Raw genomic sequence first — 26269 nt, 5'->3', positions numbered from 1 at the left:
GCAGCAACTTCCCCAAACAAAAGTTTAGAATCCAGAGGAGCATCCATCAACTTAGCTTTAATATAATCGGGTAGAGTTTGAAGCCTAAGCCAAGAATATCTCCTCATTACTGAACCAAAAACAGCAACCTTGAAGAGGCATCTGCTGCATCATAACTGCATTTAATATAATGAAGAATGACTTGAGAGGATGTCCCTAACAAAGAAAGAACAGAAATAAGTTGACAGGCCTCAGAAAGAAGAGCCAACACTTACCTAGACATATAGGTCTGATAACTAATAGCACTAAAATCTAGGGTAGAAGAATTGTAAACCTTCTTACGCAGCCTTTCCATAGTTCTGCTGTCCTTGTCAGAGGGCAATAACTTGGGCAAAGGAAGCAAATGAGATGGCTTATCAGAGGGTAAAGCCACTACAGAGGGATCAGCATCAAGACATTTATATTAAAAATAACAATCTTCAGGCACCATATAAAACCTGTCAGGCTTTATGGGAGCAGGGGGCAGAAAATCAGGTGCATGAGAGACATTGGAAAAAGTATCCAGGAAAGCAGCCAAAACAGGAGGAATTGCCACAAGTTTAGGGGATTCCAACTGCAGCAACTCATAGTACCTCTTATGGATATCAGAGACCTGAGTACAATCCTACTTATAAAAAATCCTTCATCATAGGCAGTATATCCCCAAAGGAAATTTCCTCAAAAGGAACATCAGGGCTAATAGATTCCTCCTCCTCTGACCCATAATCTAAAGGATAAGGAATATCAGTAAAATAAGTCAGGGATACATAATCAGAATCTGACTCATCCTCCAAAGAATCCTGTTTTCTAGGCCTTTAAGGGGAGTACAGGACCAAGAAGGAGCAGGAACCTTTACCCCTTCAGGAGGCTTTAAGGGCATTAAAGCAGTAAATATCCCCTGAGTTAAGGCTTTCTACTCACTTTGTGGATGTCTGGGAGAAGAAGAAAAAAGTTTCATTTTTTGTTTTTTTTTTAAGGGAATGTCCTCTCCAAAAAAACTGAGAAAGCTCAGACCCAAGACGGCAGTCAAGAACCATAGTAAGAACTTCTTCCCCAACTAAAAACTGAGGAACTGCCCTAGGCCCCTCATAAAAAAATCAACCTTGGTTCCCCTGAACATCCAAGATGGATGCCTGCAAAGCCTCTTCAGATGTGCTGCTAGCCAGATCCTTACCAGCCTCCAACACAGTCGAGGCTATGAAATCTGATAACACAGCCAGGCAAGCCTTCGAGTTTGTAATGACCCCAGGAGAAACACCTGGTAGGGGCTAGACAGCAGAAGATTCTGGTTGTACCTTTTTTCACCTTCTTCCCTAATGGCTGACCCTCAGGGTGGGAGATTCCTTCTACTGTATTTTTAGCAAGAAGCTTAAGACACTGTTTCTCAGGATCAAGGGTTTTTGGGACAAATACCTGACAAATAGAGCAAGACGTGTGGTCATGAAAACCTCCTAGGCAAAAAAGACACTTATCCTGGCGATCCTTATGGGGGATCTGTCTCCCACACTGGGATTTACCCTTCCTGGATGGCATTAACCACAAGGAACACAAAAAAGCAAGAAAAAAACAAAATCCCCAATGGGGTACTTATCTGCAGCTGCAAAGAAGTCAGCAAACAGGCATAGGTAGTCACTGATAAACAAAAATGTGTTCAACTGACAGAAAATAGCCACAGGTAAACAGACAAATGGTGAAAAAATAAGTTCAGACTGATGGCAAAGAACTTCTGTTTTTGGTAGGCTTGAACATCACCTTTATTCCCTGTGCTATACAAGAAGCATTTGGGTGATGTTTGGTGTACTTTTAAAGCAACAGGAGTCTTTGGTATATTGACTGGACATTGGGCTTCCATTGCAGGGAATCCCATATGTTAGAATACTGCAGCAGTGATTGTAAGGATGTCATTTTGGATATATGAACACCAGTTTCCATGTTCTTCATTGTCAATGTACTGTATTATTGTTTGATAGCAAGAGGTATATATTCAGTACAGCAATGTATTATGGGCTGGATGATAAATTTATGGTGTCGTTGCTTGGCATGTGGAGTTGCTGTGCATCATAGCTACAGGTATACAAAATGCTTATGCTTCTCTGACTTGCTGGATTTGTTTAACAAGGCTTATGGGAAGCAATACTGTAACAAGATGCACTGATGAGATGTGATAAAAATCGGGCAAGTACTTACAGGATGCACCCTAATGTGAAATTCTGCAACAGTGATTGGCTTTCTGTTGGTACACAGCATGTGGATGTCAACACCATTAATTTGCATATTGCCTACAAGTTTTCTCACGTAACTGTAATAACTTAAGGGAGGAAGCATCATCCAAGTATTTAACCCCTCTCACAAGGTGCTAGTTATCTAAGTTAGCACTATGTGTTCCCAGATTAGGGATATACAGATGTAATTATGGTATACTTTCCACATGTTATGCAGCTGTACAGTTCAGTCATCACATATGTAAAGCACATTGAAAATACCTACATTACAACAGCGGAAACTCTTAAGCCTCTTTTGGACTGGTTCTGTGATGCTTGTTATCTTAGTTTTCTGGGATTGCTACTTAGTGGTTAAACCTATTAGGTGCAGGTGAAGAGCAAAGTGTCACAAGACAGCAAGAATTTTCTATCTGCTGTATGTTATCAATTCTATTGTATTTATCAGCCATTTATACAGCCTGCTGGTGAAATGAATATAGAGAATACTGACTTCCAAACACAATGTGTAGAAACTAATAGATTAGCAAAAACATACATAATGTTAAAGCACCCTTATAGTTATATTTTGACAATATGCAATATTCATTTCAGTTGTGGTGGTAACAGTATATGTTTGTACAGTGTTTGCATAATATACTACACTGGAATATACTATCATAAAAGTATATTCTGCATAAACACTAGGATGCAGTTATGTTAACAGATCCACCTATAGCACATGTATCTGAAAAGAACTCTGGGTAATATGCAAACTATAGCGGAACACATCTCTAGCAAATGTCTAAAACAAGAGAGAAGTGATCTAAATGCAAGTATGAATTGCAACATCTTTACTCTGAACTACATGCCATAATAACTTGCGTTCAAAAGGCAGAAAGGGATCCAAGTAACACAAAGAATTTCAACTCAATTTTTTGAAGAATAGTTAGTACATTGGTGATAGTGCAGTAATATGAAAGCACAAAGTCCCTTTTACACTAAGCTCAAACAAATGTGCACCCCCATTAACTGTACAAACAACTTGCCCACAACCAGTGGGAGATATAATATAGCATTATTAAGAATATGTTATAATGCTATAATATTCATTGCACACATGACTGCGATACTGTCAGAAAACCATAATGCATGTCCAATACATTTTACACTCCCTGTGCATACCACTGTTTTTGGTACTACAACACATGTACTGTTACATAATCATGCAAGCATTTATACCAAGTATGCAACTGGTATTCAGAGGTAATATGTTAACCTCAACTGTGAATGCTGTTTTCTAGTTGGTTAATTGCAGAAAAAGTCTATCATAATAGTAAAAATGTAGAAATACTCCTGGATAACCACAAGAACCAAAAAAAAAACAAACTGGAGGATGCAGAAGAACTGAATGAAACCCACATGATGTTAGCATAATAAAAACTTTTAATCCATGCTTTCATAACCAGACTTCTTCAGAATAAAATGTACATTCTCTACATCACATTCAATTTATTCTGAAGAAGTTTGGTTATAAAAGCGTGGATTAAAAGTTTTTATTATGCTAACAACATGTGGATTTCACTCTGTTCTTCTGCATCCTCCAGTCTATCATAATAGTAGGTGATAAAGGTTAATATACCTGCTGGTTCTGTTCAGCAGTGATATGAGTGTTGTTACACTTCCACAAATCATCATATTAGGCATGTATGAACCATTACAGAATTGCTGTTACACATTGCTTGATACTATAAACCGTTCATCACTGTACATCCATGTTCATAGTGCTCAGATGACTGCATGCTAACAGACAGCTGTATGTGTCTGCAAACATGACCTCACTACATGGTATACTAATTACTTGTGATATTCTAGATGTTCCTGCAAATTCCAAATTTCTGTAACTCCACTCATGTCTCACTCTGGAGGCAAGTCCTGCATACCCCTCAACAATATGTTTTTTTTTTTTGGATTTCCATGGGGGTTACATGAGCCAGGCTAACCTTTGTAGACATGTCTTCCATAAGTCTTCCTCTACCTGATGGCACAATTACTCAGCATCATTCAGCTGATTAACCATTCTGTGCTGGGGTCACCAGATGGGTGCAGGAGAACAAGAGTCTCTCCCTTTTTAATTTCTCCAAGTCTTTTGGGTTTCTAATACCATGACAGGAATGGACCTCATTCTTAAATCAAAGTACGATTAAATTTCATGAAATTAGTATTGTTTCAAGGTCATAAAACTTAAAAAAACATTCAAAATATAAAATACGTTTTATCTATTTAAAGCTTTAAGCTTCAATAAGCATTTAATACATTCTGCTTCATTTAGACCAGGCCAAAACTGGGCATTAAAATGAAACTGCCATACAAGCTCAGCTTTTTCAAGAAGAAGCGGCCAAGCCAAGCTTTTATGAGTATTGGGGGTGTGTTTATTATTGGAACTAATTTTATTTGTTCATATGTGGGTGCGATTTAAATTCTGTTATTTGATTGGATAATGTTTATTTAAGAACAGCTGTAGTGTAATGGTGGGTTATTTGATAAAGTTCCTGTATATTGCGAGGGTGTAACGAAAGTGCTTATTTTTTTTTCTTTGCTTTTTCTAAAAGTGTGTTTTTTGAGCTGTTTTACAATGTTTTATATTAAAAGTGTTTGTGTCCAAGTGAAGCTGTTCTTGCCGTTGCTCTTTTAGATTATAGTGCTGGTTATTTTTTTCTTTGTTTGGAGTTTTTCCTGGCAGAATGGAATCTTCACAACAGAGGACAACACAGAGCCTTGAAGAGTCCATAGGTGATTTGACTGTCTTGATTCAACAGCTAAATAATAGAATCGAGCGGACTGAGCAATTTTCCTTATCGCAGCTTAGGACTGACAGTTCTTCTGACACAGCCCCTCAGGATTTGATATCTGCTAGTGCTTCTGATTTTGCTACTCAACCAACTGAGAGCTTGACTCTTGTCTCATCTTATAGAACAGCCCTTACATCAGGTGAGCGATCTGTTGAAACTGTTAATGGTGGGTCTAATGTACCTTCTACTTGGACAAATGGGTTCTTTTCTTTAAGTGACTGGTTAAATGCAAATTCTTGCTTAAATAACAAGCATAACTACATCTAATGATAGATTTTGTGATAAGCTTGCTTAATTATTTAGACTGTAACCTGCTAAAAATTAAGAAAACTCAAATGTACAAAGAATATTTCAAAGAATGCTTAAGAAAGAAGGTTGTACCTAAGGTTTACAACTCTGACGTTTCCCCACAGGGCTGGTACCTAACACTAGTTCCCATAAAGAACTTTTGCAATTATTTGATAGACATGGTTTTGAGCATATGGAACTGGTAATTAAACACAGTAATGAAACTATTGAATCACTTACTAGAGATACTTTACTTTTAGATCAAGTTATATTACAGGATGCATCTTTTATGAAAATAAATTTGAATATTCACGCAAACTGCCCTTGATTGATGAGCAAATGCTGGCTATTAAATTGTGGAAAATTAAGAAGTTATCCAGGGACATTGAAGAGTATAGGAATAATACTGCCTATCTCCTATCTCCTACCTCCACACTCACAAGTATGGAATAGAAGAACAATTGATTTTTGTAATAGTGTGGAAAATGTAGATATGGCCGCTACAGGGGAGGATGATTTGGTGAATGTTTTTTTAGATCACAATGAATTTCCCACACTCAGATGAACAGAACATTTGAGGAACCAACAAATGATGAATACGGACTGGAGTGGCCTGTGGCACGAGGGGTATTACCAACAGTCGAGGGGACCAACCAATCAATACAGGGGGAGTTGTTTGGAGGGGGAGGAAATGAGCCATTCATCCCTATCAAATGACTATCTTCCATGTTTTTTGCCAGCACTGACAATTGTACACAATTCGTTGAGAAATTTTAAAGTGTACAATTTCTCTTCTGTGACAATTGATACAAACATGGGGGGGGTCTATATTACAATCGTGAAAGTCCTAAACTGCGAATACAGAATCATCAACACATATTACCCAAACCTGGAATACAATGAACACCCTAAACCGTGAAATTCAAAATCTTGAACCGTTATAGTTCTCCAACCCCACTGCACGCTACATACTGCCTACCCAAACAAAATAAATAAACCACATACATACACTAACCAAAACCCTACTTCTAACCCTACACTAAACCTTACATACATTACTGTCTATGCACTTACCTTAACCCACACCCTAACCCTAAAGTCTGTAACTATAGCACACTTACCTTACGGAGCTATACCCAAACAAAATAAATAACCCACACACATACACTTAACAAAACTACTTCTAACCCTACACTAAACCTTACATACATTACTATCTATGCACTTACCTTAACCCGTATCCTAACCCTAAGGTCCGTAACTATCACACACTATTACTATCTATACACTTACCTTAACCCGCACCCTAAACCTAAGGTCTGTAACTATCGCACACTTACCTTACAGAGCTATACCGCAGAAGGGCCAACCATAATGAATTCAACATTTCAGATTTCGCACTTCAGGACGATCTGTGTTTTCGCGTTTCCACGTATATGTGTCAACGTTTCCGTATCCGGGTCAATGGACCTTCGTGATTTTAATAGGGAACCAGCATGGGTGATTTGTTATCAAAGGGAATGACTTTTATTCCAAGCAAGAAAACCAATTTGTTGCAGGTTTTGATTGATCTTAAACTTTATGTGTGTAAATTAAATCTAAATTTAATGTATCAAAATGATACTACATTGACCAACCCTCTCAGAGTACCTAGTACTTTGAACCCCCCTCTTCCATCCATCTCTTGAACTTTTTGAGCATATGTGTGAATTGGACATTAGGTCCATATGTAGTAAACCAACACATATGAGCCTATTTTATGACAACATTAACAAAAATAAAAATAATTTATCTGAACAGGAGAGAATGAATTTAGAGTGTTTACTAACATCAGGGTCTGCTTTATGAAGCCAGATAAGGGAGGGGGGTTGGTTATTATGAACAACATAGATTACACTAACAAAATGAAAAGTATTTTGAATAGTCAAACCTATGACAAGAACTCACAAAACAAACTGAATAGAACTTATTGTAGAATAAGATGTTCTTTACAGGACCTTTTTTATTGATAGGTCAATTTCTCTAGATGAGTATAATTACTTGAGTGTTATGTATCCTGTTACCCCGACAATTTTTGGTGTACCTAAAATCCATGAGGATCTAAATCAGCCTCCTATGCATCCAATTGTTGACGCTAGAGGGTCTATAACTCATCCTTTAGCAAAATGTTTAGATTTTAGACTTAAGGATTTGGTACACAAAGAATTACACTTGTGTATTCATTCATTGGATTTCCTTAAGAGACTAGATACAGTTAGGTTTGACCATGATGCTTATTACTGTCGATGTAAAGGAATTATATTCCGTTATACCACATGAAGTTGGGGAAGAAAGGTTTTGTAACTATCTAAGAATTAAAGGTTTAACACAAGAACAGATTAACCTCTATGAGCAACTACTAAATATGGTGTTGATGTCTAATTTTATTGTGTTTGACAACGAACTGTATCTTCAGAAAGAGTTTTGGCTATGGGGTCCTCGTGTGGCGGAATATATGCTAACATAGTTATGCTTGAATGGGAAAGGAGATTTTTGTTTCCCTCACCATGGTTTGCTTTTCATGCTACATATACCCACTTTTGGATGACATCTTTATTCTATTCTATGGAAGGGCCCCAGTGCAGCTGTTGATGATTTTTTAAAATACATTAATACTACTACATCCTTTATGAAATTTACCCATTCAGTGAGTATAGATCAAATTCCATACTTGGATGTTCTTGTTATTAAGGATACACTAAATAATAGATTTGTAGCAGAAATCTATTGGAAAGCTACATATTCGAACACGTTTCTACATTTTACTAGTAACCATCCTTATACGCAAAAATGGGAAGTCATTAAAGGACAATTTGTAAGAGCAGCCCGGATGGTTTACTGTATTGTCATCATTTTTAGTTGGAAATAATAAGTTAAAAAAGATGTTCCTTCAGAGGGGTTATCCTAACTCTAATTAATGAATTGAGTAATGAATTTATTAACAAGAGAGCTATGGGTTATTTTAACCCTATTCTTGGGGAAAAGCCTACTAGTTTGATTGGTGTTGGGTCAAACCGCCTAGTATGTAATTGTCCATCAGATTCTCCCAACCATTCTATTACTGAACAAGAAATAAATGAGAATCAGGAAACAGTTATTAATACTGATATGAATTATTTGAGTGCTTTTATTACTACATTTAATGAAGAGAGCTATCGAATAAGAAATATTTTATTTAAAAATAGGGAAATCTTATGGAGAGAAAACAATGTGATGGATCATGTAGGCAATTCCCCTAGATTTGTTTATAAAAGGGGACAGAATCTAAAAATAGTGTCTACTCAAAGAGTAGGAAGAATAACTAAATGTGGAGCATGTGTTTATTGACATTATATACTTGAAGTGGGGCAGATTGAAGTAAATAAATGTAGGGTTAATATTTATGGCAGACTGAATTGTAATACATCTAAAATTGTGTACTGTGCTATTTGCTCACAATGCTCATGTTTTTATGTGGGCAAAACTGAGTGTAAATAGAAGAACAGAATGGATGAGCACTTGAATAATATCCGGTTAAGGAAAGACACCTACACACTAACAAAACATGTGTTTAATAATCCAGGTCATGAATTTAAGTTTATTGTATTACAAACTTTAACTCCATCTGAATGTGAAGGGGCTTGGCCTCCTTCCTCTTGAAAAAGCCGAGCTTGTATAGCAGCTTTGTTTTAATGCCCGGTTTTGGCTGGTCCTAAATGAAGCAGAATGTGTTAAATGGTTATTGAAGCTTAAAGCTTTAAATAGATAAAACGTATTTTATATTTGGAATGTTTTTTTAAGTTTTATGGACTTTTTACATTGGATGTAAAGTTTTTATGAGTAGTGGGGTGTGTTTATTGTTTGAACTAATTTTATTGGTTCATATGTGGGTGCAGTTTAAATTCTATTTGGATAATGTTTATTTAAGAACAGCTGTAGTGTAATGGTGGGTTATCTGATGAAGTTCCTGTATATTGCAAGGGTGGAACAAAAGCGCTTATGTTTTTTTGCTTTATTTAAAAGTGTGTTTTTTTAGCTGTTTTACAACATTTTATATTAAAAGTATTTGTGTCCGAGTGAAGACCCTCTTGCTATTGCTCTTTTGGATCAAAATGGATCCTGAAATTTTAGATCTGTCTTAGTTTCATTTCCTTTTCACTGTCTTAACATTTTCTAGTGTCAGAGTGGAGAAATGAAATTTAAGCCAAATAAGGGTAAAACTCAGATAAGGACAGCTACTGATCCTTAGTCAGCACAATAACATGGAGAAGTTCAGTTTCAATTGGTCAGTGGCTACAGCCTGATAGATAACAAATATGCTTGCTCTGGGAGACAAGACTTTGATTGCTTGATCTCTCACACGTGTATGTTTTGTTAAAATAAATGAGACCTTTCTACTTTGCTGACTTGTATTGAATGGAATTATTTTCTATCTTAATAGCATCTCTTTGGGTGTGTCCCCACCTACATCCTAAACTGACTGTATTCACATGGCTTGCCCATTCACTTAGTTCAGCTGTGGCCTAGGGCCACAAGGACCAGCTACCTCTTATATTTGTAACACTTCTTTTGCAAACTGCTTAATGTAGATGACAGTACTTCCACTGTAATGCTTGTTCTGGGCTTCTTGTGGAGGTTCTGATGCATACTTTTCTTCATATGTGTGTTATCCATAGCTATGTCATGTTCTCAGCATAGAAAACTGCTTGCCATCTGCAATTGCCCGTTATAGTATGCACATGTCAGCAGCGGCATAGCTAAAGTGATAAAATGAGGGAAGCTATCCTGGGTGCAAGGTGTTAAGGGATCGATCAGCACATGTCATTTAAGAGGTAGGGCAGTATCGGCATCTAAAAACAAATGATGAATGCCAATACTGCCTTTGTGGTCAAGAAAGAAATGCTTCAGAGTTTTGAGTGTGGTATTTATCTATTTAACTGTAGTAACAAGCTTGCTACTCATTTCAAAGTGTTCAAAGAAGAAGAACATTCCTTTTTTCAGTCCTCAAGCCAGGTGTTCAAGAGCTAAGGGCTTCTACTGTTTTTTTTTTTTTTTTTTTGTCCTCGACTTGAAGGTGACCTGTTTTTTTATTTGTATCTCATCTCTCTCTCCCAACTGAGAATTAGGCTAAGAATTTCTCATTCCTGGTTTCAGCTGATGTTTTTTTTCCCCTAATCCTCCCATATCAAATGCCTGTATTAGAGTTCTCTCTGTCTATTTTGAATGCAGAGATACTCTACCCCTGGAAGACTGAGGTTCCCCCATGACAATCTATGTCTTCTTCCTCCTGACCCCTGCTCCTCGACCCTTTATGAGTTCAGCATTCATCATACGTGCATTTCTGTCACAACGTGTGATTATCCCTTCACTTTCTCATTTTCAATGTTAAAACCCTCACTGTTGGTTCACTGCGGTTATCCTCTGCCTGAATTTCTCCTCTCTGTTCCTTTCTGACCATTCTTTGCTCCAAGTCTTCATTAATTATTACATGTCCCTCCAGTCCTTCACATAAAATATTTTTACTCTTTCTCCATCTTTGATTATCCTAGGAGAGGCAAGTGGGCCATGTCCTTTCACTGCTAACCTTTCTACATGGCTCCTCCAGTGCTGGCACCATTGTTTGAAGCCTGGTCACTTTGGTTGCAATAGGGCTACATCCATATGCGTCATGAAATCAGATGCCTGTGCACATTTTGCAGATTCTGAACTTTGCTTACCTTTTCTCAGCTCCTCTTGATAAAGCTACCAGCCTCTTGACTTGCTAGCCCTTTAACCGATTGTGGCTTAGCATGGCATCTCTTGCTTGGTTCCTCTGTCTGTCCCTCACTTTCTTAATCATGGCTTCCTGCTTCTAGACAGCTTTAATTTTCTAACCTTTTTTCCTTCTTTCCCCTCCTTCATTCCCTGCTTGACACATATGTCTCTTGTCCTACCTTCCTTTTCTCTGTTTTTTTCTCTTTAATCTATACTCCTGTAACTATATTTCCAGATGCACTATTATCTTTCAGCTTTCCTCTTCCTCTTCCTCCCATCCTGGTCCTCATTACTATCATCATCTTTACTTTTCCTGTCTAACCCTTCTACCTTATCAGGCAGACAACAACCGTGTGCTGTGTAACCCTTCACCTTATCAGGCAGACAATAACCATGTACTGTGTAACCCTTCACCTTATCAGGTGGACAACAACCGTGTGCTGTGTAATCCTTCTATCTTATCAGGCAGACAACCATGTACTGTGTAATCCTTCTACCTTATCAGGCAGACAACAATCATGTACTGTGTAACCCTTCTACCTTATCAGGCAGACAACAACCGTGTGCTGTGTAATCCTTCAGACAACAACCGTGTGCTATGTAATCCTTCTACCTTATCAGGCAGACAACAACCGTGTACTGTGTAACCCTTCTACCTTATCAGGCAGACAACAACCATGTACTGTGTAACCCTTCTACCTTATCAGGCAGACAACAACCGTGTACTGTGTAACCCTTCTACCTTATCAGGCAGACAACAACCATGTACTGTGTAACCCTTCTACCTTATCAGGCAGACAACAACCGTGTACTGTGTAACCCTTCTACCTTATCAGGCAGACAACAACCATGTTCAGGTAGACAAACACTAATGTAACCCTTCCTTACCCTTATCAGGTGACACCAGCTGTGGTGTACTGTGTAACCCTTCTACCTTATCAGAGACAATAACCCATGTACTGTGTAACCCTTCTATCTATCAGGCAGACACCAGCTGTGTGTTGTAACTACCCTACAGGCTCAGCACACAAACAACCCGTGTACTTGTGTAACTTCTACCTTATCAGGCAGACAACAACCGTGTACTGTGTAACCCTTCTACCTTATCAGGCAGACAACAACCATGTACAGTGTAACCCTTCTACCCTATCACGCAGACAACAACCGTGTATGGTATAACCCCTTCTACCTTATCAGGCAGACAACAACCGTGTACTGTGTAACCCTTCTACCTTATCAGGCAGACAACAACCATGTACTGTGTAACCCTTCTACCTTATCCCTTCTACCTTATCAGGCAGACAACAACCATGTACTGTGTAAACCTTCTACCTTATCAGGCAGACAACAACCATGTACTGTGTAACACTTCTACCTTATCAGGCAGACAACAACCGTGTACTGCGTAACCCTTTTCCCTTATCAGACAGACAACAACCATGTATGTCTCCCAAAGCCAGCCCCGTAGTTCCATCACTCTTCTGCAAACCCCACATTCATGTCTGATGCAATGCTTCTTGAGACAGACATTCAACCTACATTCTGTACACAATAGTCACATTGTCTGTCCTTTTTTCTCTGTCTTGCATGACTATCTCCTGTCCCATTATTATTATTATTATTCCCATATGGTCTTTCCCATATAATTATTATTCCTTCCCATTGTTTCTACAGCTTACACACCACGTATCTAGTTTACTATAGTTGCTGTGGTCCTACCATTGCTAAGTCTGTGTTCTTGTTTAACTGACTCCTTCAGTGTTGTTCTTATCCTCTGATCTTCCTCAACTGGCACGGCCTCATGCTGTTCCTCAGTACTTAGCTGTGTAATCTGTCTTTTTCCTTGCTTTGTCATGTTGTTCTACATTGTGCCAAACCAACATGTGGACTGAAGAATGCTATGCTGATTTACTTCCTTAAACATTGTTTAAATCTACATTCCCCTTTCTGATAGTATTTCCTGTTCTGTTGGCCTACACTATCACCTGGATTTTTTAGAGCCCACTTAACCTACCTGCTTCTTTCCTCCTGGCTGCTCAAGCAGAGATGACTTTTATCTTCTGTTGATCTACTTAACACATTCTCCACTTGTATTTCAGTTCTTTGCATTTCACTCCAGCATGTTCATGCATGTAGCATCTACTCCTCCTTCATTTGTCCCTTTTTTGTTCATCTCTATTGTTAAACCTTCCTTCCTTTTCTTTGCTACATTCATTCTGCTTTAGTGCTAAAGTAGGCACAGAGAGAGAACTACTGGGATATTGGGATAAGCACAGAGAGAATACTTAAAACAGACACAGACACACAGACAACATGACACAACAGCAATGAACCAATTGATTATAGATTGAGAGAATAGCAAGTGGGAAGGGGAAAGGAAGCAGGAGTCCAGAAAGGAAGGAACTGAGCACAATGTAATTAAGATTTTGGATGATATTTTAGTGTTACATTAAATATTTTAGTGACTCCATAAAATTGATATTTTACATAATTTTATAATATTTAATGATAGATAATTTAATAAATTTTAATATAGTAGCTATATACCCATCAGTGTATGGACTGGAATAGGTAAACTATTTTAAAAATGTTAATAGATTCATAAGTTAGTACCAAGCTTAAGATTTATGATCATAGGAGGTTACTAGGCTATTGGCCCTGAGGCCTTTACAAGCCTAGCCAAGAATGGCCCCATTTACCGACAGCACACAAGCTGACACCACCAGCAGGGGCACAGGTGGAATAGCTAGGGTGTGTATTTCTGTTTTCCTCCCATATCCCATGGTTGGTTGCAAAAAGGTTAATGAGATACTCTGCTTGACATGGAGAAGGAGTGTATTCTACAGAAGGGGGAGTCTCTGGGACACAAATCTGTCCCATCAACAAGTCTTATTGATGCCACAGACCAGGTTGAGGTCACACGTGCAGATTACTCGAGTGGAGCTTGACTTGTGGATATGCAGCAGTCCCATCAAGGGGGGGTCTGAGATTGCTTTGTATGCCAGACAGAGGTCACCTCTGAGGTGTCTGTATGAGACTGATCAGAGGGACAGGGACGTTAGCCTATCTATGTAGAGTAAATGTTTGAAGCCCTGGATTCTCTTGGTGAGGAACCTCTGTGGTCTCTCCAGCTGCTGCATGTGCTTTGTGAGGTACATGCCAAAAGGGGCATTTTACTCAATAATGGGACTTATAAGGGAAGAATACAAGGATGTTGTGACCACCTTGTCCCTGGATGAGATACCCTTATGAATGAGGTGGGCCATATAGAAAGCTTTTCGTACAACGGAGGCAATATGGTGGTCAAAAGTCATTTTGCTATCAATCTGGGTGCCCATATCCCTCACAAGTGATTGCGTGCTTAGGACCTTGTTCTTAATGTGATAATTTGTACAGACATCAATCTCCCAACAGGGTATGATGATGCATTTTTTGGTATTCAGTTTGAGGCCATGTTTCTGGCACCAGTCATTTGTTTGGGTGAGAACCTCTTGGAGAATGTCCACATCAATAGGGGAATTGATGACAGCACCCAGCTTGCAGTCATCTGCAAACCTGGTCAGACATAGCCCACTGGTTTTGGCCTTCACTTCAGAAAAGTATATCCCAAACAACAGAGGCCCCCCCAACACTGATCCCCGGGGTATACTGCTCATTACAGGTCTACTGCTTGAGGTGGCTTTCCCTATTTTGACTAGGTGGGCTCTATCAGTGACCCAGTTTGCTACCCATCTGGTAACATATGAATTGATGTCTAGTAGAGAGAGTTTATCTATTATACCTGAGTGGGGAATAGTATTGAGGACTTTGGTAGGTGGTGTGCATCATCTTCCCCTCATCCATGGTTTTGGTGACTGTCTCAAAGAAATTGACCAAATTTAACAGGCATGACTTCCCCTTGATGAAATCAAACTGTGTGGGGTTGAGTGTTTTGAGGTTGCCAATGTCCTTGTAATGAGGTTCATGATAATGCACTCCACGGCCTTGCCGATCAGGTTAGTTAGGCTGATGGGTTTGTAATTTCCTGGATCAGTGGACACCCAATCTTTGTACAAGGGAATGACAATGGCTGTCCTCCCCTCGGCTGGGACAAAGCCAATACACAGACTTTGCTTGAATAGGGTACCTAATGGTGATGCATGTTCCTGCCTAACTTCATGTAGAATACAGCCTGGCATGTTATCAGGTTCCATGGAGGCTGTATTTTTTGCCTTTGAGAGGGCAATAAGGTCTTAAAACAGTATTTTATTTCGACCACGTAGCACAAGCAAGAAACTATACCACGCTACACTGAAAACAAATTGAATATAGGGAGCTCTGGTGGCAAGTGACACTTGAGGTGTATAGCCCACCAGGTTTGAATGAATATACAAGTATAATACTTATTTTAAAATTAAGGGCAGCTAAACTATAGTACATCCTGCAATTTGAAAGAAATTTTCATACAGTTTTTAACATATTTCATATTTTCTCTTCAAAATGATTTGTTATTTAAAATGTTTTTTAGAATAATTTTAACTCAATAATATGAATTTCCACTAGAGGACAGCTAAATGTAATATTTTATATAAGTAATTTATATTTAATATTTTATCATTTTTTGCTTTTACTTATTTTTTAATATGAATAAGAAGCAAATTATTTTTACGTAATTGAAGTTATATATATATTTTTTAAAAATGAAGGACTATTGCTACATGGGTTAGAGAAACATATTTATTTTATTCACATCCTATTGAATGAAATGGAATGAAAGAACTGGTGATGTTTAAATTCTTTGTTATTAATTGATTCATTGGTCAGGGTATAAAAGGAGTGTTACGTATCCTATTGATTCATCTGAGGAAGCCTGATTTGATAGACGAAAACGCGTGTGTTTAAGAGCGTTAATGTTTCAGTGTAGCGTGGTATAGTTTCTTGCTTGTGCTACGTGGTCGAAATAAAATAGTGTTTTAAGACCTTATTGCTCTCCGCTCTTCTGTTGGACTTGCAGTTCTTTTGGTTTTTGGTTTTGGAGTTTCTTTACCACCGCCACTCTAGTTAGTATTCTAGATGTTCACCAGACAGGTTTACTCTTCCTTGAGGAGGAAGAGTTTTTCATGCCAGGTGTTCCTGATTCCATGCAGCTATATAAATGATCGTATACTACTTTGGTGTAGGTTTGGACATATGTGCCAGTTCTTATAGAGGGGGAGGAGGCTGTGAAGCTGTTTATCCCTTCCCTCAGGAGGTTATAGTCAGCTTTGGAGAAGTTTTTCTGTTTGACCATAGCTCGGGGGGGAGGGGGGACAGAGGAGATGGTGACTTCAAAGGTGACTGCTTTGTGGTCAGATCTTAAGAGGGATGATGACACTGTTGGGATGCTGCAGTGGTTACTCATGTTGGTTAATACCAAGTCCAAGATATTTTCACCTCTTGTGGAGGTGTCAACCAGCTCATCCATGGCATTTGCACTGATGAAATCTTTGAATTGCTGGGCATTTGTCTTTTGGCATGAGTAGTTCTTCCATTCTATGCTTGGATGGTTAAAGTCACCCAGGATCAGGATAAAGGGTTGAATTTTGGTAGATTCGAAGAAGTCCAGATAGGTGTTGTGGGCATCTTGAGTCAAAGATGGGGGCCTGTAGCTAGCTATGATTTGAATAGGGGTCTTATCAATGGTTAACTGCACCTAGAGAGTCTCTTGTGCATCGTACTGTTTGACTAGGCTGGAGGTGTGTATGTCAACTATATATATATATATATATATATATATATATATATATATATATAAATGTATATATATATATATATATATATATATATATATATATATATATATATCATGTAACTCCACCTCATTTTGATTTGCTGACCATGGTTTGGGGTCTGAGTGCATGATAGGATGAGTAACCTGGTATGGCTGGGGTGCTCTCCACAGCTCTGAACTAGGTTTCTGTGACTGCACAAATGTCAGCATCTTCCAGGGTTAAGAATGCTTGCAATGAGTGCAGTTTCATGTTTAGCAGCATAAACTTTAATTTGCATTTTGATGAAATATTCCTGTTAATAGTTCTGACCTTGTGGCATCACCTTAAAAAAGCACTATGTGGGAGGCAAGAGCCTTTGCCAGGAGCCTGAAGCCCAAGGGAGACAAATGCAGGCCATCTCTGCCAAAGCATTGTGGTTTATCAATCATGTCTTCCCAGGCTGTCAGGTAATGGATCTCCTTGGAATGACACCAGAAACTAAGCCAATTGTTAAATTCAATCATTTTTTGTTTATATTGAGGCATTATTCTGGGTGACAGTAGAATGCTGCTTAAGGCTAGGAACTTACCTGCTTGGGACACATATTCAGTGAACTCAATATTGTCTCTCTTCATATAGTCCAGGGAGGTATGTCTCAAGTCATTCACGCTAACATGGACTATGACAAAGTTATAACAGTACCTGTTGTTGAGAGACTTGTGTGCATGGGTGATATGGTGGATTCTAACACTTGACAAACAACTAACCATGACTTTCTCCTTATCCAGCCTGGTGAGGGGCACATCTGTATGTCTCACAATGGAGTCTCCTATGACTAATATGTTGGGTTTGTGTTTAGGCCTTAGTGACTGAGACACAGGTACGTGGACTATGTATGGAGTGTGGTGGGCAGTGGAGTCTGATTGTGTTTGTGCCTCGGAGGCCTCTTTTGTTTGAGTATGTTTTTGTTGTGCATCTCCGCATATGTTGGTGTGTGTTGTGTAGGTGTGGGTGGCGTTTGAGGTGTGGTGTTTGCGTTGACAACCTTCTCAGTGCCAGATATACTGACTTGTGAGGGAGAGAGCATTGACTCCAGGTTCTTAATGTAATTGGATCTCTCACAAATTGTGTTGATAGGTGGTAGTAGTAAAGGGTTTCTGACCATTTGGTGATCTTTGTTAACGTAATTCCATTCAATGGCATTAGGATTAATGACTAGGAAAATTAAAATTAGCATATTTCCACTGATAACAGTTTTGGCATAAAATGCAGTTCATATCTTCATATGCAGGATTTTCCTGTGGCCAGTTTGGTAGCAAGGATTATGCTGTCTCTCCCAGCCACAGAAAGGCAATCAACATAGTGAGACATGAAAGAGTATTGAAAAAAAATATTGACATTAGTTATCAAGTACTTTCTTTGACTAAAAAACATGAACTGAACAGATGTTGGCAAATAATCAGTAAAAGGTTTGAAAAGACATTCCTTGAAATTAAGAAATGTCATCTTTGGATTTGCAGCTAAGCTACCACTCTTTACAGGCTCATTAACAATTCATGCTGCCATGCCACTGTGTGAGAGAAGGAGGTCCTTGTCATGGCCACAGTATGGACTGCAGAAAGATCATGTTAGATCAACCCGCAGCCACAGTAAAGCATGAACAGCTGTTGTAAACACTGAATGAGGATGACCTGCTATGTTAGCCGGCATGAAGTGCACAGATGGTGATACTGCAGTGTTGATGTATTGTTATAACTCAAGGACACATATATGCACAGATGTGTGTTGTAAAGGAATTAAGGGAAGCATATCTTACAAGGAGTGTAGAGATCATATTAGGGCACTGATAAAAATCCAAAACCAGACAGAAAACTGCAAAGGAAGATGGTAATTAAATCAAGGATGCAGAAACTAATGGAAAAGGGGATAGGAGTCATATGAACAGATATCAGTCTGAAGTACATGACCTTAGAAAATGCCAAACACAGATAGGACATATAGGGTACAGAAAAAGTCACAGGAATTACCATCTTATACCAATACTGATCCTAACATGATCATAAGGACACAGGTGGGCAGTGGTCTCACCTTCGATAACCACATCCCCACAACAGTCAGGAAATCCTTCTATGTGGCACATCCCATTACTAAGGGCTTTTCATCCAGCAAAAAGGAGGTCATTGTCCCACTTTACTCATCCCTCATTAGACCCATTATAGAATACAACAACCTGTTTGGTATGTACATCTCATGGCATCTGCAACAACTGGAAAGGCCGCAGAAATACCTCACTAAAAGAATAACAGGCCTAAAGCAGATGCCCTATGCTGATCCTCTAAAAAAACTCCAGCTATACCCTGTCACATATCGTCTACTCAGAGGCAATCTCTGCTTAACATACAAGGTCATGTCAAACCCAGAGCTGTTGGACATGCTACACTTAAAGAAATCCCAATCCCTCAGACCCACACACTCCAGGGATCTAAACCTTGTCATCACAATGAACAAAGCATGCTGGAAGGATAGGTTTCTGACCCAGAGACTCCCCAGACTCTGGAGTAGACTGCCCATACATGTCAAGCAGAATGCCTCTTTGGCCCTCTTCAGAAGGAACCTTGATGATTGGATGGGAGATAGGAAATTCATCCCGGGGATCATGTCAGTTACCTGGTCCAGAGAAGTAAATATTGTGGGAAGAAATAGCCAGGGAATTGTTATGGCTAGGCTTGTATAGGCCCTAGAGCCAATAGCCTAGTACTAACCTATGAACCTATGATCAGTGTACTATAAAGCAAATATCATAAAAACACTATGGAACAATCTAATATTTTCAAAGTCCACTATAGTCAGGACTTCTTTTACAAGATGAGCCATGGAAGCATTCAAGCAGAGGTGTGTCAAGGGTGTTCATATTAATTGAGTGTTAGACATTAACATTCTGGAAGCAAGAAAAAAAGCACATATTTCAGGCTATCTGAAACCAGCATCATCTTTAGTAAGTACATGACCCACACTGCATTAACAAGGTGAGCCATGGAAGACCTCAAGGAAAAAGGCTATCAGGAAAGAACATAGCAGGTAAGTATTATACATTCACAGAGTGAAAGCATAAAAGTCGCAAAAGGCATTCAGTCTTGAGGGGTACTGAACACTTAATGCTTTTCATCTGAACTCTACAAATAAAGTCATTTATAGGCTAGGTCATCAAAGCAGTCAGAATATGTGAGTGAGTTTTACCCTATTTCATATTTGCCAACTTTCATGAAATGAATATTAGCTCATTTGTTGAATTGATGACACCCCAAATCAATATATTTAGTAGATGATAGAGACTGGACTCAAACTGTGCTACACAATGAGCAGTAGCCTTCATTTTGATCATGTCTGGGCATCACTAGTGCCCTTCAACAGCCGTCATGCACAGTATGACCACAAAAAAAGGTAATTCATTTACAAGTTCTGTATGGGCATGTGTGTGTTAAGTTTTTGACCAGATTAAAGGTTGGGAATGGGAGTACAGGAAAGAGATGAAAAGGGTAAGAAAGAACAGAAAGTGGGCAAGTAAGGAATGTGCAGGATGGAAGTGGGGTACGAAGAAAATACTTTTATTTATGGGACAGGAGCCCTTTTTTATGAAGAGGATAAGTTGAGGAAGGAAGGGAAGTAAGAGGAAGATAAGAGGGTTAAGTCAGGTAGCAGTGGAAGACAAACAATGCTGTCAGGATGTGGGAAATACAGTGATGAAGGAAACATCAGACAAACAGAGGGAAACAATGGTGGAAGCAGGATTGACTGACTAACAGGGGTGAGCATGGATAGAAGAGGGAGGGGTAGGGGATAGGACTGGGTATTTGCAGCTGCAGTTTCTGCTGAGACCCAGTGGGAGATTACTCATTACATTTAAAAGTAATAACAAACTGACATCTCTTATAGGTATTAAGGTAAAGATCAGTCAAAAGCAACTGTCAGTGCTGGGCCCAGGGTCAGAAAGTGGAGCCAGTGCTGGACAGGGAAGTGACTCAACACATTACTGTAGCATGATCTCTATCTGCCTGATTTAGGCACCTGACATCCTGTCAATAATATCTCTCACAAGCTCTGCCAGCTGCTTGTGAGTGATAAAGGTGTCACCTCAAATTGCACTGCTACTGGTGGGTACAACTGCTCCTGCTACTGGTGCAGAGCTACCTGAAGGAGGTGGTATAGGTAGGGGAGGTGGTGTGGAGACAACTGTGGCAGGCTGGGACACAGGTGTGCTGGGTGCATCTTCTGCTGGTAGTGGTGCTGATGCTGCTGCCACCTATGGGGGAACAAAAGGCCTTGCTAGCATGACTGGTACAGGTTGCTACGCTGCTGCATATATTAGCAAAAGAAATGGAGTGAAGCAAAATAATAAATACAATAAATGTATGTTAACAAAAGGATACCGATGAAGAGGATGGGGGAAAAGAAATACAAATACAACGAAAAATTGCATTTCTAGCTACGTTGATAAAGAGATAGTTAATCCAGTCATACACAGACCCTTGTTTCCCATTTTTGCACATGGGTTTGGGGTGTCACTTCAGTAACAATCCATAATGCACATTTAAAACCAGTACATATGCATGAATTGCAGAAGCTAGCTTGTTTACATGTGTATGTAGGGGAAATAAACTAACATCCATCAATACATGCAGTCTGTCAGATAGACAATTAACTTGAAGAGGTATTTAGACAGATCAACAGGTGACTGTGGTCAGTTATGCAATTTAATGTCTGAGAACACTGTACATATACAAAGAAAACATGATTCTCATGCATTCACATTACAATCATAGGTGACAGGCAAATGAAACTAACTTCTATTTAATATATTAAAATGTCAACTAAACTCATAACGATGAACTTACATACATGACCCACGCACTACTGCAGTGATACTGCTGACACAGAAAAATATACACAAAATATTTTCATTAAAATACAAATGATTTTTGGGAGGGAGGGCTGAACCCACAGGGATCCTTGTAATGTGTGGATAGAAAATGTAATATCATGAACCATTTTTCAACCTATAAAAGAGGGGTCATGCAGAACCACACTTCTAACATTGCAAAGTCATACTACTACTTTTGAGCTACTAACAAATGTGGCACTGGTCTGTGAAGATTATACATTTTTTTAATCTAATCCCTACTATTGTTATTATTAAAAAACAGACATTTTCATGAAAGCATGTGTACTCATCCCAGCAGTCTTCTAGGCACTGCAGTCTGAGCAGCTGCCTATTCCTTTTGATCTTTTCATGTGCTGGAGACATAAAAAAGGCCATACTGTAAATTGTGTGTGTAGCACAAAGAGGCAGGTTATTTGTTTATCTAGACTGATTAATACTTACAGTATGGAGGCAGTGACTTTGGTTTAACTTCTTTCTCCCATCGGCAAAGGAGGTCAGGATTGTGATGCCTTATGTCACTGCAATGGTGACGGCACTGCTCCCCTTTGTGTGGAATACCAGCAGTAGAAATCAGCAGTAGAGGTGACAACCTACTGATCTCCTGTGCACGGAATGCCAGTAGTAGAGGTGACAGCCTTGATCAAACTATTCCAGGATTCAGCCTTACACTGGAGCCTATTATAACCCTCCTGTATGAACCCCTGTCTGTACTCCTTATGGAGGATGCCCAAAAAAATCATGGGCTCCTTTACACACCATCTCTGTGCTCTAAATGGAGCAATACCCTCTCATTCTCCAACAATTATGTCTCATCTAGAATAATCTTAGGGAAAATGGTGGAGAAATGACAACTAAACAATTCCATTTGCCTCTCAACAACAAAAAATAGTCAATGTATTACAGTAGTTCCAACAGCACACTAAGGTGTGAAACACGTTAATCCTCTATCCATGTATATGCTGTAAAGGTGGTATGCTCTACAGTGACTTTGTCTGCAGATGGTTAAATATGGAATGGTAATTCCCATTCCTAAAAAAAATGTGATTGCATGTGCAGAACTGCTCACAGAAACTCAGCTGCGTATACTGCAGTGAGTAGAAGTTTACATGATATTTGCCAGGTGTGCTCATCACGCAGAATGTGTGATTCAGGAACAATAATGAGATGACCCCAAATAGCATAAGGGATATAAGCATGATGCGAAGCACAGAACCTCATTATGTTACAAAAGATACCACTGGCAAAGGGGTTTTATTCCTGCTAAGGGCATTTTTGTTAAAATCTTTCTGACTAAGCTATTTGCATATGTAAAGTAAGTGTTACTTCTTTCAAAACCATTCCTTTGTAAAATGGTTACTTTTGGCTGATCTTGCCTATAAGAAATGTCAGTTTATTACTTTTAAATGTGATGGTCAAAAGTGTCTGAAGGGGCATAATGCAAAGGTACAGAATGCAGTAGCCTGCAGGATTGTTAAGGTAGATTGACACACCCCAGAGCTCATATTCAGAGCATTATGGTACAGTACTATTATAATTAATATTTTAGAGTTGCATGTCTTGCACATAAATCATTAATCACAACCTTTGTAACACTGCTATTGTAACGGTCATGTGTTCTTCTTCATTTGCACGTCTCTGCATGTTTTGTGGGGCATATATGCTTAGTACATATAATGCCTAACATTTACTTAAATATTGTGGCTACAATATCTAACTTTTAGGTACAAATACTATATGGTCTGGTAGGATAATAGTAGTGAAAGGATTTGGAAAGCCCATGCAGGAATACAGCTGTTAATTCTAATACACAGCAACAATGAAGAAAGGAGCTCATCACTTCTAGCCAAGCAAAAATAACGACAAAATCAGGATGCAGTAAGCAGAATATAATAAAATTCCCTAGCGCCTCGGCATAAAAGCCTTCAAAGGAGAATAAAACCACACCAAGCACTCAAGCTATTTATAACAAAACCAATCCACATTAATTACATAATTACATCCAATTAAGTTAAAAAAACACTCCAATTACACTCCACATTAATGCCTGTTGGACTTAAAGTCCTATACTTCAAAATAAAAAAAACATCTCTTTATATAGAAGCCTCTTCTTTATGTCTAAATTTTGTCACCTTTCACAAACGTTCCAATATTGTGCATCGTAAACCTTCTGGATTTTTATCATGATATTTTTCAAAATGTACTGCAAGAGGGCTCTCCAATTTAGTATTCTTAATATCCCTGACATGTTCCTGTATTCTAAGCTTAAAAGCCCTCTTGGTCTTACCTATATAGAACATGTTGCAGGGATATTTTATAGCATAAATAACTCCTTCTTAAATAACTCCTTCTGTATTACATGAATACTTATGATTTACTTTAAAAGGAATATCATTAATACAGTCAAATGTATTACATACAAACTTACACATAATGCATCTACCTCATGAAAATGTGCCCATTGTGTCAATCATAAAACCAATGTTACAACTCGGTACAGAAAAATAAGCATGTACTAACATATCTTGGATACTTTTACCTTTGCGGTATGAAAACATATGTACTTTGTGTATTTTTCCAGAAAATTCTTTATATCTTAAAAGAAATTTCCAGTAATATTTAATCACATTTTTTACTTCATTAGATAAAATATCATAGGTAGTTACCACTTATATTTTTCTTAGATCCAACAAACCATTATCATTTATATGTTCAGAATACCATATTTGTGGCTTATTTAGTTGTCATTTTGGTCCCTTTTAGCCTTGTTTAACAAGGCATATACATTTTCTTTGTAATAACCCCTACTAATAAATAATTTTGCTATTACATTAAGTTCATGTATCAAGTCTGGGCCATGGTTGTAAAGCTGCTGTACCCGAAGAAATTCTCCGTAAGGTAAAGATTCTATTAGATGAGGTGGATGGCAAATATCTGCCCCAAGAAAATGCATCCCCTCCTCAAACCTACAATGTATTTTACTTGTAATGGTACCATTAGCATTTCCAGTTAAGCAAATATCCAAAAAGGTTACTGATTTCCCCGTCTGTATGCCATCAAATTGTAAAGCATATGGGTTATTTTGAAGCTTATCAATGAAGTCAGAAACCTTTTCCTGACCTCCCTTACAAATAAAAATTAAATCATCTATATATCTATGATACTGCACAACATGTTCATGAAAAAACTTTAAATTATATAGATAATCTATTTCAAATTGTCTCATCATAACATTGGCATTCATGGTGGCAAAAGTCGCCCCCATCGCCGTGCCCTGTAACTGGTGAAATATGTTGTTATCAAATTCAAAAAAAATTTTGTAATATGTTAAAGGACTATCACCTAATGTTCTTCTTAATGCTTCAAGTCCATATCTGTGTTTAATACTGGTGTATAGACTCTTGACATCTATAGTCAACCAATAAATTTCTTCTGTCCAAACTATCAATTTTATCTTATCTAAAAAAATCATAACTATTTTTAATAAATGAAGACTATTTGCTACACCAACAGAGCTCTGCCTAAGAGATAGGGAAAAAAAAAGAACAGTGCTGCATCTGGTGCTCAGTCCACATCCACATGCATCCAAAATTCACAGATGCTGAGAATGAGATGTTGCTACAGGCCATCCATGTCTGTGGTCAACAGCTCTTTGATTTCCATGCTATTGACCAGCCCTACTGTGACCATGCCTGGACTGAAATTGCCATCAATATCAGTGCAGTGGGTTGTCAGGATCATGCCTATGAAATAGTCTGTCACAGTGACATGGAAATGATTCATGCTGTCACCCAGAGAGTATAAGCCATGGCGTGGGAATGTAGAGCAATACGTGGTGGGTTGTCAACTGAACCACCTCTTATGGAGACAGAAAAGTTCCTGGCCTGTCTTAAGGGCAGAACCACCTTCATAGAGTTCAACACTGTGGTGCTGGATGTTGTAACAGAGCTGTTTAGGCCCCAGAGGGTTTCAGGTGTGGATGCCCCACAAATGTAGTCCTTTGTTATTGTATCTAGAGCTGCAAGTCCTTCTTACATCTTAGTCACTCTAAATTTCATGAAGTTTGTCTGACGTATGATATACAGGTATATCGGGCATCCAACTGCCATAACTATTTGCACAAGATATGGCCAGGGGTATTAGATTTTGTAATATGTTTACAGCTGTAAAGATATCAGTTACATGTATATTTGTGGTACTGTGTCACATTTATACTATATATTGTTTGCTTTCACATATTCAGTCTTTATCTAGTACAAGCATGTGGAACTTCCAACACCTGATATTGGAGGATCTGTAGCCTCTGGTTATAATGACAGACAGGATGAGATGACAGTCAGGAGACACATAGTGTATGTTTGACACTGAAGGTGTGACCACCAGATCCCCTACACAGACCATGGGCACAGTCTCTATGTCTGCAGATACCCACAATATAAAAACATTTGAGGGAGGGCCATTTGATGGGGACAGTAC

The sequence above is a fragment of the Protopterus annectens genome, chromosome 16.part0 (genome assembly GCF_019279795.1).
Source record: "Protopterus annectens isolate FY-2018-M chromosome 16.part0, PAN1.0, whole genome shotgun sequence".
Classification (NCBI taxonomy): domain Eukaryota; kingdom Metazoa; phylum Chordata; order Ceratodontiformes; family Protopteridae; genus Protopterus; species Protopterus annectens.
The sequence above is the reverse complement of the archived record's forward strand: the minus strand, read 5'-3'. Positions refer to the sequence as shown.